The sequence below is a fragment of the Eschrichtius robustus genome, chromosome 3 (assembly GCF_028021215.1).
Source record: "Eschrichtius robustus isolate mEscRob2 chromosome 3, mEscRob2.pri, whole genome shotgun sequence".
NCBI classification, from domain to species: Eukaryota; Metazoa; Chordata; class Mammalia; order Artiodactyla; family Eschrichtiidae; genus Eschrichtius; species Eschrichtius robustus.
The window spans coordinates 67,045,300-67,064,622 of record NC_090826.1 but is presented as its reverse complement, the minus strand read 5'-3'; positions in this window follow the sequence as shown (position 1 = coordinate 67,064,622).

The following is a 19,323-nucleotide window of genomic DNA, read 5'->3' as shown; positions in this document are numbered from 1 at the left end:
ATGGCGGTTACAGATAAACCCCAACATCTTTGAAGTGTATATCGCTGAAGTTTATTCCTTACTCGTGGCATCCAGTGCAGATACTCCTGGTCACGTAAGCCTGTTTGCAAGTTATGTCACAGCGACTGAGGCTCCTTCCATCTTAAAGCTCCACTGCCTTCCACTTGTGTCTCCAGGTTACACTGTGGGGTCATCTCCGTTCAAGCCAGCTGGAAGGGGAATATATCACAGAAGGTCTTACCTGGGAGGTTTTTATGGTAGAATTTTCATAGGCCTAGAAGTTGTGTACATCACTTCCAACTATATTCTACCAGCCACCATTCAGTCTTATGACCGTATCGAGCTGCAAGGGAGACCGGGAACTGTTTTTGAACAATTATTCTAGGAGGAGAAAAACAGACAGTCTCTGTCACAATAATCAACACAGATTAAGTAGACGTGGTATTTATAAGCTATTAATTCCCAGAAAACATAAGATACTTATGTTAAGAGAACTAAAAATTTTACTCACACTCTACATAGATATATATTTTATCTCTTAGCTAGTTACTCTTTTTCACAAGCTGCCACCCACTGGTAAAAGAAAAAGAAAAGCAACTAGATTTTAGTTTAATTGACTGATATAATACCATAGAAGCCTTCTTACCTGGTGTTCTCATTATCCATATTTGGTTGGCTATTTGAAAAAGCTTAGCAATGCATGAAATCACAAAAATAGATTCATAAATACATTAAAGATTTCAACTTGAAACATAAATAGGCATTGTTTTGCCTAGCTTTTAATATAAGTTCAAAGACTTTCATTTGTGTATGAATTATTGATTCAAGTGAATCTTATCTTTTTTGCATAAGCTACATCCACTGTGTTTTCTGTAGTTTTAAGTTTCACTTTTCTTAAAAAGGAGCAAATTTCCAGCTTCCTCTTTTACAGTTGTCTCTCCCACATCTAATTTAATAGTCATTTTAAATGTGGCCTATCTTTAACAAGATTGTCCAAGACATTATATTCATTTTTTTAATATAAATTTACTTATTTTATTTGTTTATTTTTGGCTGCGTTGGGTCTTCATTGCACTGCGCGGGCTTTCTCTAGTTGCGGCGAGCGGGGGCTACTCTTCGTTGCGGTGCGCGGGCTTCTCATTGTCGTGGCTTCTCTTGTTGTGGAGCACGGGCTCTAGGCGCACGGGCTTCAGCAGCTGTGGCTCGCGGGCTCTAGAGCGCAGGCTCAGTAGTTGTGGTGCACCGGCTTAGTTGCTCTGCGGCATGTGGGATCAGTTCCTTTGCTTCTGGCATAGTTTTACTAGATGTGTAAATATTCCTGAAAATATGTCTTTTTAAAATTTTGCTATTGTTTGCACTTTATATATGTGTAATCATAAAGCTTATCAATGACTTACTTTTTTTCATTCAAAATTATCTTTTAAAAAGCATCCATGTTCATGTGTATTTCTACTGTTCACTCATTTTAACTGCTGTATATTATTTCATATTTCAAATACGTTACAATTTTTCCATTCTACTGTTGATGGAGAGTGGATTGTTTCTAGGTTTTACTATTATAAAATTCTTGTACATGTCTCCTCATACACATATACAATATTTCCTTGGCTATGTGTAGGAAATACTGGGTCGTAGATAGTGGGCATGTTCAAATTCACAATGTAATGTCAAACAGTTTTCCAAAGAGGCTGGGCCAATTTACAATCTTACCAGCCATTGGATCATATCATCAACACTTGATATTTTCCTACTGTTTACTTGGGATGCTAATCAATTGCTGGATAAATGTAATAAGCATCTTTTTGCCAGCTTTTGGATTATCATATCTCTCTTCCTTGTATCTTTTAGTGAACAAGCATTTTTAAAAATTTCATGTGATAAGATGCATTGTTTTTAGTTTATAAATTGAATTTTATGTCGTGTTTAAGAAATCTTTATTATCCTAAGGCCATAGATGAATTCTCTTATATTCTGTTTTAAATGTTTCATAATTTTCCTTTCACATATAAGTAGCTAAACTATTTGGAGTTGATTTTTGTGTCTGGCATTAGGTAAGAATCCAATTTCATTTTTTGTTCAGTGAAGAGCCAATTGTCTCAGTGCATTTTATTAAATAATCTGTCATTGCCCCACTAATCTGCAATGCTGGTTTTCTCATATATTCTGTTTCTATGTTAAATGGGTTCATTTCTAGGCTCTCGCTGTTCTATTGGGTTATTTATCAACCCCTGAGCCAATGCAAAGCTGATAATTGCTATAGCTTTATAAAATTTTTTTTTTATCTTGTAGGAAACTTTCCCTAATTTCCCTTTGTGGAAAAATAGGCAACTGTATGATATTGAATTCTCTTATTCATGATCATGATAAAGTTCTCCATTTATTTAACATTTTAATATCTTTCAATAAGAGTTTATAATTTTATCCTTGAAAGTCTTTTATATTTTAAAAAAATTTATTACTGGATAGTTTATATATTTCTTGATATTATAAATGTATATTTAAAATTATATTTTCTAACTAACTTCTTTAATAACTTAGTAAGATCTTTTGGGATGTCTATGTACATAATAATGTTATTGTCAAATAATAGTAATTTTGTTTCTTGCTTTATTGAAACTCATCAAAGCAATTTTTCTGTGGTCATTGAGATGTTCATATCATTTTTTTCTTCTTTTATCTCTTAATGTAGTGAATTACATTGATCGATTTTCCAATGTTAAGCCAATTTTGAATTTCTGAGATAAATGCAACTTGGTCAGCCATGTTTGGATTTGGTTGGCTAATAATTTAGCACTTCTACAATTATGTTCATAAGAAACATTGGGCTGTAACTTTTCCCTTTTGTGCTATCATTGTCAAATTTTGATATCCAAGTTGTGTCAACCTCAATAAATTAAAAAGGGAATGTACTCTTTCTTCTCTACTCTGGGGATACTTTGTGTGAGATTAGAATAATAATTGGTCTCTTACTATTTTATGGAAATATCAGTAAAACCAGCAAAAAAAAACCTCTGGTTTGGTTTCACTAAAGGTTATGTGACTATTCAGTTTTCTTATTTATTTGTGAGTCAATTTTGGTAATTATAAGTATTTAAGAATTTACCTAATTCATCTCAGTTTTCAGATTTTTTGGCATGAAGTTGATCTAAATATTTTCTTTTTATTTCTTAATCTCCCCTCTATGTGTAGTTATACCACCTGATGCCTTCTTAAAGTTATTCACTTGTCACTTTTTTCTGTTTATTCTTTCCATATTTTTGCCTATTTTTAAGAGACTTATCTTTCTTAAAGAACAGATATTTGATTTGTTCATACTGTTTATAGTAGCCTTTTTCCTCCTCCATTTCATTGATGTTTACTCTTATCCCTATTTTTTCCTTCCTTCTGCTATTTTAAGCTTTACCTTGTGTCCTGTTTCTAATTTAATTCATTAATTTTCAGTTGTTCTTATTTTCTAATAAGACATTTAAGGCTATAAGTTCTCTTCTAAGTAACATATTAGCTGCACACCACAAGTTTTGATAAATATTGTTTCAAAATTGTTCAGTTATAAATATTTCCTGATTTCCTCTTTTTTTTACTAGGAGTTGTTTTGAAGTATAATATAAAATTTCCATGCATTTAGGGTTTCTTTAGTTTTTTTTGTTGTCGTTATTGTTGTTAATTTCTAACTATATGTATTATAATCAGGAAATAAGCTATGTTTGGTTCTAATCCTTTAAAACTTATTGAGGCTGTCTTTATGGCCTAGCACATCATTAGTTTTCATGAATATTCCAAGTGTACCAAAGAAGAATGTGTATTCTGGAGTTTTGGGGTACAATGCTCTTACTAGTACAAAAACATTCATTGTGCTGTTTAAATTTCATCTATCCTTACTCAATTTTGACTGCATATTCTATCAGCTATGGAGAACCGTGTGTTTAAGTGCCCTATTATGATAGTAAATTGTCAATATCCAATTTTAGTGTAAAGATAGACTTCCCAATAAACTCTTGAGTAAGCAGATGCATATACAAGTATGGAGTTCAGAGGAGAGGTCCAATGTGGAAATGCAAATCTTGCATGGAGATGATCTTTCAGGCCAAGGGGCTAGATGAGATCACACAAAGAGTGAAAACAAGACAGAAGAATAAATGTCTGAGGATTGAGCCATGGGGCACTCCAGTGTTTATGGGATAGGGAGATGGGGAAGAACAGGCAAAAATGAAAAAAGAAAGAAGCTAGTGAAATAGGGGGAAAAAAAAAAAAAAAAAAAAACCCAGAGAGAGTGACATGCTGAAAGCTCAGTGAAGAAAGCTGTTCAAGGAGCAGGGACTGATTGTGTCACATGTTGCCAAGTTAGGTGAGGACTAAGATTTGAACAACAAACCCAGAGGATCTAGTGATTGTGTATTTATTTCAATGGATGGGAGCAGGTGTCTACGGATGAGTGGGGCCAAGAGCTGCTATTGCTAGCTGCCAGAATTCAGGGCACTGGGGTCCTGTCCTTGCTGTCAAGGAGCCAAGGAGAAGGGGGGTCTGATAAGAGCACTCAGGCTGTCCCTCTCTGCTAACCTTGCTGCCCAGCCGTGGTGGGGCAGTCCCCACTGTGGTTGGCACAAGCCTGTGAGGTAACCTCCTCTAGGTTCCTGTAAAGAGAGAGGGACAGGAGTCTTTGTGCCTTCAGAGTTCTGGCCCATAATCCAAAGCCTTTCCTTTTCCTTTCAGGGTGGAGCTCATAGCACAACACTCTCACTGCCAACACTTCTCCTTCCTCTGGTAACCTCCTGCCCACACTTCCTGGCAGCCAGAAGAAACAGGGCTTTTTCTTTGCCTACCTGATATTCTTTTACTCCCTCTCCCTTCTCAATGGTAAAAGGAGGTAGGTATTCTTCTGTGCACTGGTGGAGAAGCACAGAGTGATCTATGATCTAAAGAACTTTGGAAAGGGTTTAATGTTTGGTAATTAATAATCCATTATGTTGGGCCTGTAAGAAAGGTGAATTTTCCAACTCACTCTTCTGTCCCACACATACACATACAAACTGGCTGTTGACTCTGGCTTGGAGGAAGATGGCCGCAATAGATAGGCCTTTAAGGGAGAAATTAAAATGTAACAGTTGAACGAAGGAGCCATCTTATTGGAAACTTTGGGAATATCAGCATAAAAAACCCTCAGTTCTAACCATCAGCGCTGTCCCTAGAAGGGTAAAGGACTCAAGATAATTCAACCACTGCAAGATGGGGGGCAGGGGGAATACTGCCTTTAGTTCTGGTTAAGAGAGGCCCCACCCCTAACCCCTGTATCCTGCACTTTAGGGAACCTAACTTTGGCCCTTATCTAGCCTGGCTCTTCCCTACTCGGGTAGAAGTGCCCGTTTCCCTACAGAGGCAAGGGAACAGGCCCAGGAGGAACCTGCATCTCCCCAAATCTCGACTTCTAGGCTACATTTTGGGTACTCATCATCCATGTCTCAAAGCCCACTACTAAGGCTTATGCAGAATTCTTCCCTGACATTATGTCCTCCCAAGAGTGGACCAAACCTCAAATGAACATCCCTCTAGGCCATGGGTATGACCAGTGAGTGGTTGGTTGTGGTCGGGGAGAGGGATGAGATGGAGCTCGTCGATGGACAGAGGTATCCAGATACGTTTGAGCATCCCACAGTGTGGGATGGAGTCAAGGATGGGAAGAGTGAGCTGTGGGCTATCGAGGAGATTTTCCCAAACCACCAAATTCCAGCATGCAACTGGGAGGGTTCCAAGAACTCTTAAATTCAAAACTAATCTTCCAGGTTGTTATGAAGATATATTTGTCAAGGTAGAAAGATAGAACAGTTTTCATGTGACATTTTGTTACATTGATTTATGAATTATAAATACTTATACATATTGTATATCTTGGTCTGCGTCCTATAGATGTTAGGGTTGGTGTACAAGGGGTAGAAAGACATTGTTAAGGCTGGTGTATATATAAAATAATGTCACAAAACAATGCAAGTATATGTAAAATAAAAGTCATGAAAAATAAATACTTTAGGTGTCTCTTTTAGTAAGGCACAGCATCTTGCTGCAAGGCTTCCCAACACAGGGCCCTAGCAACACTGTAACTGCTGAAGCCACAAGGTGGTCCTGCAGATCAGGCTGGCTTCCTCACTCCTCTGCGGTGCAGTCCTCCTCCAAATAAAAAGCCACTTCCTTCCCCAGTCTGTGTACCTTACCACCCTCCTATATTTCTCTTTTCCGCCTGCTGAGCTGAACTGTGCCATCTTACCAGCTCCTTTTTGCTCTGCGTATAGTAAAACCGTACCCGTCTTTCCAAGCCTAACAAAAAGCCCAACCATGGTGATTTCTGATCATCTGCTTATGTTTCTGTCCCTCAGTAGCATTCGAGCCCCTGAGGTCGGGGAGCATATCTGATTCATCTTTGTTTCTCCAGGCCTCCTCTAGAATCCTACACATTCAGGCATTCACTGGATGTCTTTAGGATAAATGAATAAATTATGTAATTCTTATAGCATATGTATCTAGCATGATGGGTTCAGTCCTCGAAGATACACTGAATATATCAGCAGGAGGGCTGTTTCTTCTCTGTATAGTCTGCCTTACCAACTGATTTAAAATTCTGAAAAGTATACTGTAGTTATCTTTCAATGAATCTTTCAGAGTAACTAGCATAGATGTAAGATCATAGCTGGTTTCTGGTAATACCTTGTTAGGTTGATTAAGAAGAAAAGATGTGAAGAGCACGATTTAAGATAGAAATGGAGACCAGTACTTCTAAAATGATGGTAAGGAATGTCCTATGTCCACAGATGTATCTTGGTACGGGGAAAGGGAGAGAAAAATTGGAGAAGATTAGAAATTATCTCAAGATCCTGCAGTGAGAATTCTATTTTTTTCTTCCCTTATCACTGTCCTTATTTTTAGGATACAAAGTGATCTTTGAGGTGATTTCCACTGTTACTACACCCTTCCCTCTTAGTACAGGCTGTCATACCACTTGACAGCTGCATATTTCTATCTGGATTATACAATTTACAAATACCTTCCTAAGCATCATACTGTCTTGAAAAAATAATGCTGGCAGTTTTGACTTTGTGTGATCGCTTAGACCAACAATAGAGCTTTAAAAACCCTCCTGCTTATTCTCATTGGTCTTTGGAATAATTTTTTTCTGAACATTATTAGTTCAGCAGTGAATTAATTTCATTATGGCTTTAAGTAAGTTTTTTTAAAAACCATCATCACAGATAATACAGTTGAGATGGCTAAAAAGAGTGACTATCAAGCCAAAAGCTACACTATGATTAGGCAATATATCAGGACAACATCTTTCCTCACAATTCAAGTCAAATAAAAATGAGGAACAGAGAGTGAGGTAGCTGCTGAAACAAGGCAATCCTCTGCAGTCATGCCCTTTTCACGTTAGTGGGAAGACCAGGGCTTGAGCAGGAGGCAAGTCAAAAACAGATGCAGTGAAAAGCAGATCTGGTAGCAAGAGCAAGCAACTGGATTTGCATACATTTTTAGGTTACAGAGAACTGGGTGCAAATTCCATTTCCTAAAACCTTGGGCAGCTTAATCTCTCTGAGCTTTGATTTCTTTGTGTTTTATTAATTATTTCCATGAAACCAGCAGTAGATCTCAATAGGTTGCCACATATAGGCTCAATCTTGAAAGAAATTTAATAAGGAAATATAAAGTTCTACTCCAATGATTTAAAAAAATTACATCACCAAACACACAAATGCAGTAGTAATTAAACACACACTCAGAGTGGGACCAACAGAACTTGTAAAAGAAAAAAATACACCAGCTTTTAACTGCCACACACAGAAACTTTACAGAGAACTGACGTAGGCATTTTAAGTCGTGGAGGGCAAATTTGAATTCCCAGGAAAAGATTTTTGGCAACAGACAGGTTAAACATTCTTATTACTCCAGAAGGCTCAATGGGTGGAAATATCAGAGAAGAAAATATGTATATGTTGAGCTGATTCACTTTGCTGTACAGTGGAAACTAACGCAACATAGTAAAGCAACTATACTCCAATAAAAATTAAAAAGAAAAGAAAAGAAAAGAAAACTTTAGGTCATTGGAAGAATGTCCAACCGCCAGAACGGACAAGAATGAAGTAGGCTTTTTCTGGGGCTAGTGAACTCCCCATGCCTGGAAGTAGTCAAGCAAAACCTGCACTGAAGGCAGGAGAGTGTAATGGGTAAGGGAACATTCTGAAGACAGATTGCCTGGGTTCAAGTCCCCAGCTCTGTCGCTTACAAGCTGTGCCTTTTTGTGCCTCAGTGTAAAATGGAGATAAAAGCAATGCCTGCCTCATATGGTTGTTGTGAGGATTAAATAATTAACAAGTGTAAAGCACATTAGTGCTATGTAAGCTTTAGGCATTATTAGTCTAATATTTTAGACATAATTGGTCTATTAGTGGTAGCATTTCTTGGAGGGATTGTTGTAGAAGAAATTCATGCTTTGGATGAGTTTCACTGGATAATCAATAAGGGATCTGTCTCTTCTGAGGTCCCGGGATTCCGTGTTTCTATATTCCCTGCCTTTAAGGGTTTAAAATTGCCAATCAATTGAGCACCGGCTGAGACATTTTTGAAAAACAAAACAACAACACAATCTCATGATTCTCTAAAAAAAGTTTGACCACCTTTGTTTGAATAGTAACGAATAGTATGTTTGAACAATTAGTCATATAATTATTTTATGGCTCTCAAAAGAAAATAGCTTCCCTCAAACCAGCACTCTGGCACCGAGGAGCATCAGGGATACAGATGGAAAGAAGAGAGGAATGGGAATCAAAATTAAATTCATTTCAAAAGAGACCAGTCTATACAATGACTCTTTACAGTGTGATGGATACAAAATGAAGGATGATTGCCTTGGGCCATGGTGAATACATCCCTTTGCTGTGAATACCAAGCTTTGTTGGGGGTCAGGATGACAGCCCTAATGTGTGTCCCCACCTCAAAGTAATACGATCATTCCCTATTGCATTGCAGCTTCCTCACTGTTCACACTATCTTAGACGTCCCTGTCTCCAATCCACTTGTGTACTATTGCCTGAGTGTTCCTTCTAAAATGCCAATTCATCTCTACCTAACGCCTCTCACGGGCTTCCCTCACATCTATGCTATGACATGTAAAGTCTTTGTCTAGTGACCCATCATCAACCACAGTGAAGTCTCCACACCTTATGACTGTTTTCCAACTAAGGCTGCTGACCACCCACGATGTTTGTTAAAATATAGCTCCCTGGGCTCCACCCAGATGTACTAAATCAGGATCTCTGCAGAGGAACCCAGAGGTTAAGAAACTCAACCCAACCATCCATCCACATTTGATCTGGCTACCATTACACGGAAGGTCTCTTTTAATTGCAATTTCAATGGAATGAGGTTGGGCCCCAGCCCTCACAAATACCTCCCTATCAACAGCAGCAGCAGCAGCAAGGACTTAACAAAGCTCCTATTGAGGCAAGTAGCCAAAGACAGTTTAGCCCTTTTCTCCAGCACTGTGTCTTCCAGCTGAACCAGAGATATAATTCACAGCAGCAAACCTGCAACTGCAACTCTTGACAGATTAATTCTATAACAAAAATCAGTCATGGCACTTGTTGCCAGCATACATAATATTTTGAGCTTCCTGTCTAGCAACACCGAGAAGCAGACCTCCTTGACCTTGACTACATTAAATGAATGCACTGACACATTAATGCAATGAGCTGATCATGCGTGTGCCGTCATCCAGGTCTGCGTAATGGTGATCAGCCTTGAGCTCTTGTTTCCTGTGGCACCTCCTAACCCAACCAAATTGCCATCCTTACAAGCAGAAAGAATGTCTCTTCTGGCTGAAAATAGTAGTTATAGCAACATCCTGAGAAGGTCTTAGTTTTTGACTGGTCACCTCAGGTGATATGGCAGCTGATTTGCCTGCTAGTTTTTCCCTGAGCAAATATAAGCCAGCCAAGGGGGAAAAAAAAGCTCACACTGGAAATCCCAGTTTGACTACAGATAAAATACACTCTTGTTCAGAAAACACCCTTGCTCACTCCTAGGGCCAAAGAGGCTAAACGGGAAAGGAAACATGGGTAGGCGGCTGGCTGTCTGAGCGCATCACCTTCTAAGGAGGCAAATGCAAAGGCTGGAGCGTGGGGTGACAAGGTGGGTGGAGTGGAGGGAGGGAAAATAAGTTCATTAAGATTATAGCAGTTCCCTTTTCTCCACACCCTCTCCAGCATGTACTGTTTGTAGATTTTTTGATGATGGCCATTCTGACTGGTGTGAGGTGATACCTCATTGTAGTTTTGATTTGCATTTCTCTAATGATTAGTGATGTTGAGCATCCTTTCATGTGTTTGTTGCCAATCTGTATATCTTCTTTGGAGAAATGTCTATTTAGGTCTTCTGCCCATTTTTGGATTGGGTTGTTCGTTTTTCTGATACTGAGCTGCATGAGCTGCTTGTATATTTTGGAGATTAATCCTTTGTCAGTTGCTTCATTTGCAAATATTTTCTCCCATTCTGAGGGTTGTCTTTTTGTCTTGTTTATGGTTTCCTTTGCTGTGCAAAAGCTTTTAAGTTACAATAGCCAGGACATGGAAGCAACTTAAGTGTCCATCGACAGATGAATGGATAAAGGAGATGTGGCACATATATACAATGGAATATTACTCCACCATAAAAAGAAACGAAATTGAGTTATTCGTAGTGATGTGGATGGACCTGGAGACTGTCATACAGAGTGAAGTAAGTCAGAAAGAGAAAATAATACCGTATGCTAACACATTTATATGGAATCTAGAAAAAAAAATGGTTCTGAAGAACCTAGGATCAGGACAGGAATAAAGATGCAGATGTAGACAATGGACTTGAGGACACGGGGAAGGGGAAGGGTAAGCTAGGATGAAGTGAGAGAGTGGCATGGACATATATACACTACCAAATGTAAAATAGACAGCTAGCGGGAAGCAGCCGCATAGCACAGGGAGATCAGCTCGGTGCTTTGTGACCACCTAGAGGGGTGGAATAGGGAGGGTGGGAGGGAGACACAAGAGGGAGGAGATACGGGGATACATGTATATGTATAGCTGATTCACTTTGTTATACAGCAGAAACTAACACACCATTGCAAAGCATTTATACTCCAATAAAGATGTTAGAATAAATAAATAAATAAAAATAAAAGTAAGACTCAAACTGGAAAAAAAAAAAGATTAGGGCAGTTGACTGACTAGATTATACCTGACAATGTGAATTGCATTGGGGGGCAGTAGAACCCTCAGAAAAGCTATCAACTCTCCAACTGCATTGCTCATCATACTGTGGTCAAGATGGGTGAAGACTTTTGCTGTCGATGTCATCAGAGAGACAAAGCTTCTAAGTAGCCTAGAGTGAACTTCACTGGAAGTATTTTCCCAGAAACCAGGATGACTCTCCCTGACTTGCCCCAGTTGGTCATTTACAGATAAAGCAAGTGATATTTGGGCTCCTCCGGAAGTAGAGCTGGTGTGGCCACCATTGCCAGCAGCCCATACCTGTAGAGAAGCCTATGTCCTGTGTGGAACCAGGAACAACCCTGCATGATTATTTCAATTAGACAAAGATGGCTAAAGGACACACCTGGACTTCAATACCTTTGTGCCACATAGAGATGTCTCATTTTCAAAGCTCTTAATTTACTGTTTTATAAAATGATTCTGTGGCAAAAGGAAAGAGCTAATTAAGAATTTCATTAACTGACAGATATAACAAAGCACACAGTGGCGGTGAAAAAAAAATCAGCATTGGGAAACATCTGTCCCACTCGAATGCTGAGAATTTCACAGCCTAGGACAGCATGTGCAGATGGAGGTTTTTAAAAATTGAAATAGAGGAATCTTCAAATAGCATGTTATAGAAATACCTACACGGAATAAATTCCAGGTAAAGTTTGCTCTTCAAACCTGTACATAGAATTTGCCATTCTTAGAAATGATAGTACACCCTCTGTACTAAGGAAATCATGTTCACGTTGGCAGTGATTTAATGAATACAAGGAAGTTATACTGGAATTTACAGTGTTTTGTCTCTCTCATGCTCAAGACTTTCCAAAGTGTCTTACTAATAGGCAATTAAAATATGAGGGACCAGGGATGGGCAATGGTAAAATGTCTGCTCTTCCCCCAGTAGCTTACAAATTGGCTAGAATATCTCTTTGGTTGCTGGAGGAATGTTGATTGCTGATGTCATAGCTGTCCCTGCAGTTGTTTGAACAGGCAGTGAGATCTGGGATTCTCTCTAGTTAGTGGAATTTAAGAAAAAACTCCACTTGTAGTCTCTTCCCTGGTTACTGTAGTAAACCAGTATGAACATAAGGCCATGCATTTATCCTGAAAATGTGCTTCCCAAAGACAGCCACTAAAGCACATCAACAAATAAAAGCTCTCAGCTTAATTATTTTTAATATAAAATTAATAGGTGACTAGTACAGAAACACAGAAAATACAGACAAGCAAAAAGAGGAAATAAAATCAATTTATAACCTCACCCCAGGGAGAGTTAATAGGCACAATGCCTGGTGCATAGTAGGCACTTCAGAAATACTGGTTAGATAAATATTTCCTCCCATTCTTCTCTAATGAAAATATATACATTGCTTAAATAACAGTTGGATAATATAGTAACTATTTTTCTGAAAGCCCTGATTGTAAAAATTTTACCACTAGATCATAAATAGCTTTCCAAGTCATTAAATATTCTAACTGTTTACATGACTACTTGGTATTACCTTTGGGGACACATTTAGGGTAAAAATTAGACAACATTTAGTATCATCTTCTCATTCTTTCATCCACTCAATAAATATATATATTTTTAAATTTTTAAATTTAATTTTATTTATATTTTTTATACAACAAATCCTTACTAGTCATCAATTTTATACACATCAGTGTATACATGTGAATCCCAATTGCCCAATTCATTACACCACCCCCCCAACCCCCACCACTTTTTCCCCTTGGTGTCCATATGTTTGTTCTCTACATCTGTGTCTCAATTTCTGCCCTGCAAACCGGTTCATCTGTACCATTTTTCTAGGTTCCACATATATGCGTTAATATACGATATTTGTTTTTCTCTTTCTGACTTACTGCACTCTGTATGTCAGTCTCTAGATCCATCCACGTCTCTACAAATGACCCAATTTCATTCCTTCTTATGGCTGAGTAATATTCCATTGTATATATGTACCACATCTTCTTTATCCATTCGTCTGTTGATGGGCATTTAGGTTGCTTCCATGACCTGGCTACTGTAAATAGTGCTGAAATGAACATTGGGGTGCATGTGTCTTTTTGAATTATGGTTTTCTCTGGGTATATGCCCAGTAGTGGGATTGCTGGATCATACGGTAATTTTATTTTTAGTTTTTGAAGGAGCCGCCATACTGTTCTCCATAGTGGCTGTATCAATTTACATTCCCACCAACAGTGCAAGAGGGTTCCCTTTTCTCCACACCCTCTCCAGCATTTGCTGTTTGTAGACTTTCTGATGATGCCCATTCTAACGGGTGTGAGGTGATACCTCATTGTAGTTTCGATTTCCGTTTCTCTAATAATTAGTGACGTTGAGCAGCTTTTCATGTGCTTCTTGGCCATCTGTATGTCTTCTTTGAAGAAATGTCTATTTAGGTCTTCTGCCCATTTTTTGATTGGGTTGTTTGTTTTTTTAATATTGAGCTGCATGAGCTGTTTATATATTTTGGAGATTAATCCTTTGTCCGTTGATTCGTTTGCAAATATTTTCTCCCATTCTGAGGGTTGTCTTTTCATCTTGTTTATGGTTTCCTTTGCTGTGCAAAAGCTTTTAAGTTTCATTAGGTCCCAATTGTTTATCTTTCTTTTTATTTCCATTTCTGTAGGAGGTGGGTCAAAAAGGATCTTGTTGTGATTTATGTCATAGAGTGTTCTCCCTATGTTTTCCTCTAAGAGTTTTATAGTGTCTAGCCTTACATTTGGGTCTCTAATCCATTTTGAGTTTATTTTTGTGTATGGTGTTAGGGAGTGTTCTAATTTCATTCTTTTACATGTAGCTGTCCAGTTTTCCCAGCACCACTTATTGAAGAGACTGTCTTTTCTCCATTGTATATCCTTGCCTCCTTTGTCATAGACTAGTTGACCATAAGTGCGTGGGTTTATCTCTGGGATTTCTATCTTCTTCCATTGATCTATATTTCTGTTTTTGTGCCAGTACCATATTGTCTTGATTACTGTAGCTTTGTAGTTTAGTCTGAAGACAGGGAGTCTGATTCCTCCAGCTCCGTTTTTTTCCCTCAAGACTGCTTTGGCTATATGGGGTCTTTTGTATCTCCATACAAATTTTAAGATCTTTTGTTCTAGTTATGTAAAAAATGCCATTGGTAGTTTGATAGGGATTGCATTGACTCTGTAGATTGTTTTGGGTAGTATAGTCATTTTCACAATATTGATTCTTCCAACCCAAGAACATGGTATATTTCTCCATCTGTTGATATCATCTTTAATTTCTTTCATCAGTGTCTTATAGTTTTCTTCATACAGGTCTTTTGTCTCCTTAGGTAGGTTTATTCCTAGATATTTTATTCTTTTTGTTGCAATGGTAAATGGGAGTGTTCCCTTAATTTCTCTTTCAGATTTTTCATCATTAGTGTATAAGAATGCAAGAGATTTCTGTGTATTAATTTTGTATCCTGCTACTTTACCAAATTCATTGATTTGCTCTAGTTGTTTTCTGGTAGCATCTTTAGGATTCTCTATGTATAGTATGTCATCTGCAAACAGTGACAGTTTTACTTCTTCTTTTCCAATTTGGATTCCTTTTATTTCTTTTTCTTCTCTGATTGCCATGGCTAGGACTTCCAAAACTATGTTGAATAATAGTGGTGAGAGTGGACATCCTTGTCTCGTTCCTGATCTTAGAGGAAAGGCTTTCAGTTTTCCACCATTGAGAATGATGTTTGCTGTGGGTTTGTCATATATGGCTTTTATTATGTTGAGGTATGTTCCCTCTATGCCCACTTTCTGGAGAGGTTTTATCATAAATGGGTGTTGAATTTTGTCAAAAGCTTCTTCTGCATCTATTGAGATGATCATATGGTTCTTATTCTTCAATTTGTTAATATGGTGTCTCACAGTGATTGATTTACGTATAGTGAAGAATCCTTGCATCCCTGGGATAAATCCTACTTGATCATGGTATATGATCCTTTTAATGTGTTGTTGAGTTCTGTTTGCTAGTATTTTGTTGAGGTTTTTTGCATCTATATTCATCAGAGATATTGGTCTGTAATTTTCTTTTTTTGTATGATCTTTGTCTGGTTTTGGTATCAGGGTGATGGTGGCCTCAGAGAATGAGTTTGGGAGTGTTCCTTCCTCTGCAGTTTTTTGGAAGAGTTTGAGAAGGATGGGTGTTAGCTCTTCTCTAAATGTTTGATAGAATTCACCTGTGAAGCCATCTGGTCCTGGACTTTTGTTTGTTGGAAGATTTTTTATCACAGTTTCAATTTCATTACTTGTGATTGGTCTGTTCATATTTTCTATTTCTTCCTGGTTCAGTCTTGGAAGGTTATACCTGTCTAAGAATTTGTCCATTTCTTCCAGGTTGTCCTTTTTATTGGCATAGATTTGCTTGTAGTAGTCTCTTAGGATGCCTTGTATTTCTGCAGTGTCTGTTGTAACTTCTCCTTTTTCATTTCTAATTTTATTGATTTGAGTCCTCTCCCTCTTTTTCTTGATGAGTCTGGCTAATGGTTTATCAATTTTGTTTATCTTCTCAAAGAACCGGCTTTTAGTTTTATTGATCTTTGCTATTGTCTTCTTTGTTTCTATTTCATTTATTTCTGCTCTGATCTTTATGATTTCTTTCCTTCTGCTAACTTTGGGTTTTGTTTGTTCTTTCTCTAGTTCCTCTAGGTGTAAGGTTAGATTGGTTACTTGAGATTTTTCTTGTTTCTTGAGGTAGGCTTGTATAGCTATAAACTTCCCTCTTAGAACTGCTTTTGCTGCAGCCCATAGGTTTTGGATTGTCGTGTTTACATTGTCATTTGTCTCTAGGTAGTTTTTGATTTCCTCTTTGATTTCTTCAGTGATCTCTTGGTTAGTTGGTAACGTATTGTTTAGCCTCCATATGTTTGTGTTTTTTACGTTTTTTCCCCTGTAATTCATTTCTAATCTCATAGCATTGTCGTCAGAAAAGATGCTTGATATGATTTTAATTTTCTTAAATTTACTGAGGCTTGATTTGTGACCCAAGATGTGACCTACCCTGGAGAATGTTCTATGCGCATTTGAGAAGAAAGTGTAATCTGCTGTTATTGGATGGAATGTCCTATAAATATCAGTTAAATCTATCTGGTCTATTATTTCATTTAAAGCTTCTGTTTCCTTATTAATTTTCATTTTGGGTGATATGTCCATTGGTGTAAGTGAGGTGTTAAAGTCCCCCACTATGATTGTGTTACTGTCAATTTCTTCTTTTAGAACTGTTAGCAGTTGCCTTATGTACTGTGGTGCTCCTATGTTGGGTGCATATATATTTATAATTGTTATATCTTCTTCTTGGATTGATCCCTTGATCATTATGTAGTGTCCTTCCTTGTCTCTTGTAACATTCTTTATTTTAAAGTCTTTTTTATCTGATATGGGTATTGCTACTCCAGCTTTCTTTTGATTTCCATTTGCATGGAACATCTTTTTCCGGCCCCTCACTTTCAGTCTGTATGGGTCCCCAGGTCTGAAGTGGGTCTCTTGTAGGCAGCATATAGAAGGGTCTTGTTTTTGTATCCGTTCAGCAAGCCTGTGTCTTTTGGTTGGAGCATTTAATCCATTCACGTTTAAGGTAATTATCGATATGTATGTTCCTATTAACATTTTATTAATTGTTTTGGGTTTGTTTTTGTAGGTCCTTTTCTTCTCTTGTGTTTCCCACTTAGACAAGTTCCTTTAGCATTTGTTGTAGAGCTGGTTTGGTGGTGCTGAATTCTCTTAGCTTTTGCTTGTCTGTGAAGCTTTTGATTTCTCCATTGAATCTGAATGAGATCCTTGCCGGGTAGAGTAATCTTGGTTGTAGGTTCTTCCCTTTCATCACTTTAAGTATATCATACCACTCCCTTCTGGCTTGTAGAGTTTTTGCTGAGAAATCAGCTGTTAACCTTATGGGAGTTCCTTTGTATGTTATTTGTCATTTTTCCCTTGCTGCTTTCAATAATTTTTCTTTGCCTTTAATTTTTCCAGTTTGATTACTATGTGTCTCGGCATGTTTCTCCTTGGGTTTATCCTGTATGTGACTCGCTGCGCTTCCTGGACTTGTGTGACTATTTCCTTTCCCATGTTAGGGAAGTTTTTGACTATAATCTCTTCAAATATTTTCTCATGTCCTTTCTCTCTCTCTTCTCCTTCTGGGACCCTTATAATGTGAATGTTGTTGTGTTTAATGTTGTCCCAGAGGTCTCTTAGGCTGTCTTCATTTCTTTTCATTCTTTTTTCTTTATTCTGTTCTGCAGCAGTGAATTTCACCATTCTGTCTTCCAGGTCACTTACCTGTTCTTCTGCCTCAGTTATTCTGCTATTGATTCCTCTAGTGTAGTTTTCATTTCAGTTATTGTATTGGTCATCTCTGTTTGTTTGTTCTTTAATTCTTCTAGGTCTTTGTTAAACATTTCTTGCATCTTCTCGATCTTTGCCTCCATTCTTTTTCCGAGGTCCTGGATCATCTTCACTATCATTATTCTGAATTCTTTTTCTGGAAGGTTGCCTATCTCCACTTCATTTAGTTGTTTTTCTGGGGTTTTATCTTGTTCCTTCATCTCGTACATAGCCCTCTGACTTTTCGTCTTGTCTATCTTTCTGTGAATGTGGTTTTTGTTCCACAGGCTGCACGATTGTAGTTCTTGCTTCTGCTGTCTTCCCTCTGGTGGATGAGGCTATCTAAGAGGCTTGTGCAAGTTTCCTGATGGGACGGACTGGTCGTGGGTAGAGGTGACTGTTGCTCTGGTGGGCAGAGCTCAGTAAAACTTTAATCCACTTGACTGCTGATGGGTGGGGCTGGGTTCCCTCCCTGTTGGTTGTTTGGCCTGAGGCAACCCAACACTGGAGCCCACCTGGGCTCTTTGGTGTGGCTAATGGCGGGCTCTGGGAGGGCTCACACCCAGGAGTACTTCCCAGAACTTCTGCTGCCAGTGTCCTTGTTCCCATGGTGAGCCACAGCCACCACCCACCTCTGCAAGTGACACTCCAACACTAGCAGGTAGGTCTGGTTCAGTCTCCTCTGGGGTCACTGCTCCTTCCCCTGGGTCCTGATGTGCACACTACTTTGTGTGTGCCCTCCAAGAGTGGAGTCTCTGTTTCCCCCAGTCCTGTCGAAGTCCTGCAGTCAAATCCTACTAGCCCTCAAATTCTGATTCTCTAGGAATTCCTCCTCCCTTTGCCAGACCCCCAGGTTGGGAACCTGACGTGGGGCTCAGAACCTTCACTCCAGTGGGTGGACTTCTGTGGTATAAGTGTTCTCCAGTCTGTGAGTCACCCACCCAGCAGTTATGGGATTTGATTTTACTGTTATTGTGCCCCTCCTACCGTCTCTTTTTGGCTTCTCCTTTGTCTTTGGATGTGGGGTATATTTTTTGGTGAGTTCCAGTGTCTTCCTGTCAATGATTATCCAGCAGCTAGTTGTGATTCTGGTGTTCTTGCAAGACAGAGTAAGAGCACGTCCTTCTACTCTGCCATCTTGGTCCCTAATCTCCAATAAATATTTTTTGAACACTAACTTTTTGCATGATTCTATTTCATACACTTTGACTTCAGCAGGGAAGAGACAAAACTGTTGCCTTCAATGAGCTTAAACTGTAGTTGGGGGAGACAGACCACCAAGTTAAGCATAATAACTAAATGTTTGAGGATGATCAGCACCGTGGAAGAGAATAAAGCTGAATAAAGGGGACAGAGCATATCAGGGAAGCAGGGGAACAGTATTAATTTTAAAAGATAAAATTTAAATAAAGTCTTGAAGGAGGAGAGGGATTCAGTCACACAGATGTTTTAGAGATAGTGTTTCTGATAGTGGAAACAGCAAATTCAAAGACCCTAAGGTCAGAATATAATGGGCATGTTCAAGGAACAGCAAGGTAGCTGGAGCATGCACAGGAGAAGAAGAGTAGGGCATGGTCTGAGAAGCAAAGATGGAAGATCAAGAGTTTTGGCTTTTTGGCATTGGATGGAACTTCAAGATGGCAGAGGAGTAAGAGGTGGAGATCACCTTCCTCCCCACAAATACATCAAAAATAGATCTACATGTGGAACAACTCCT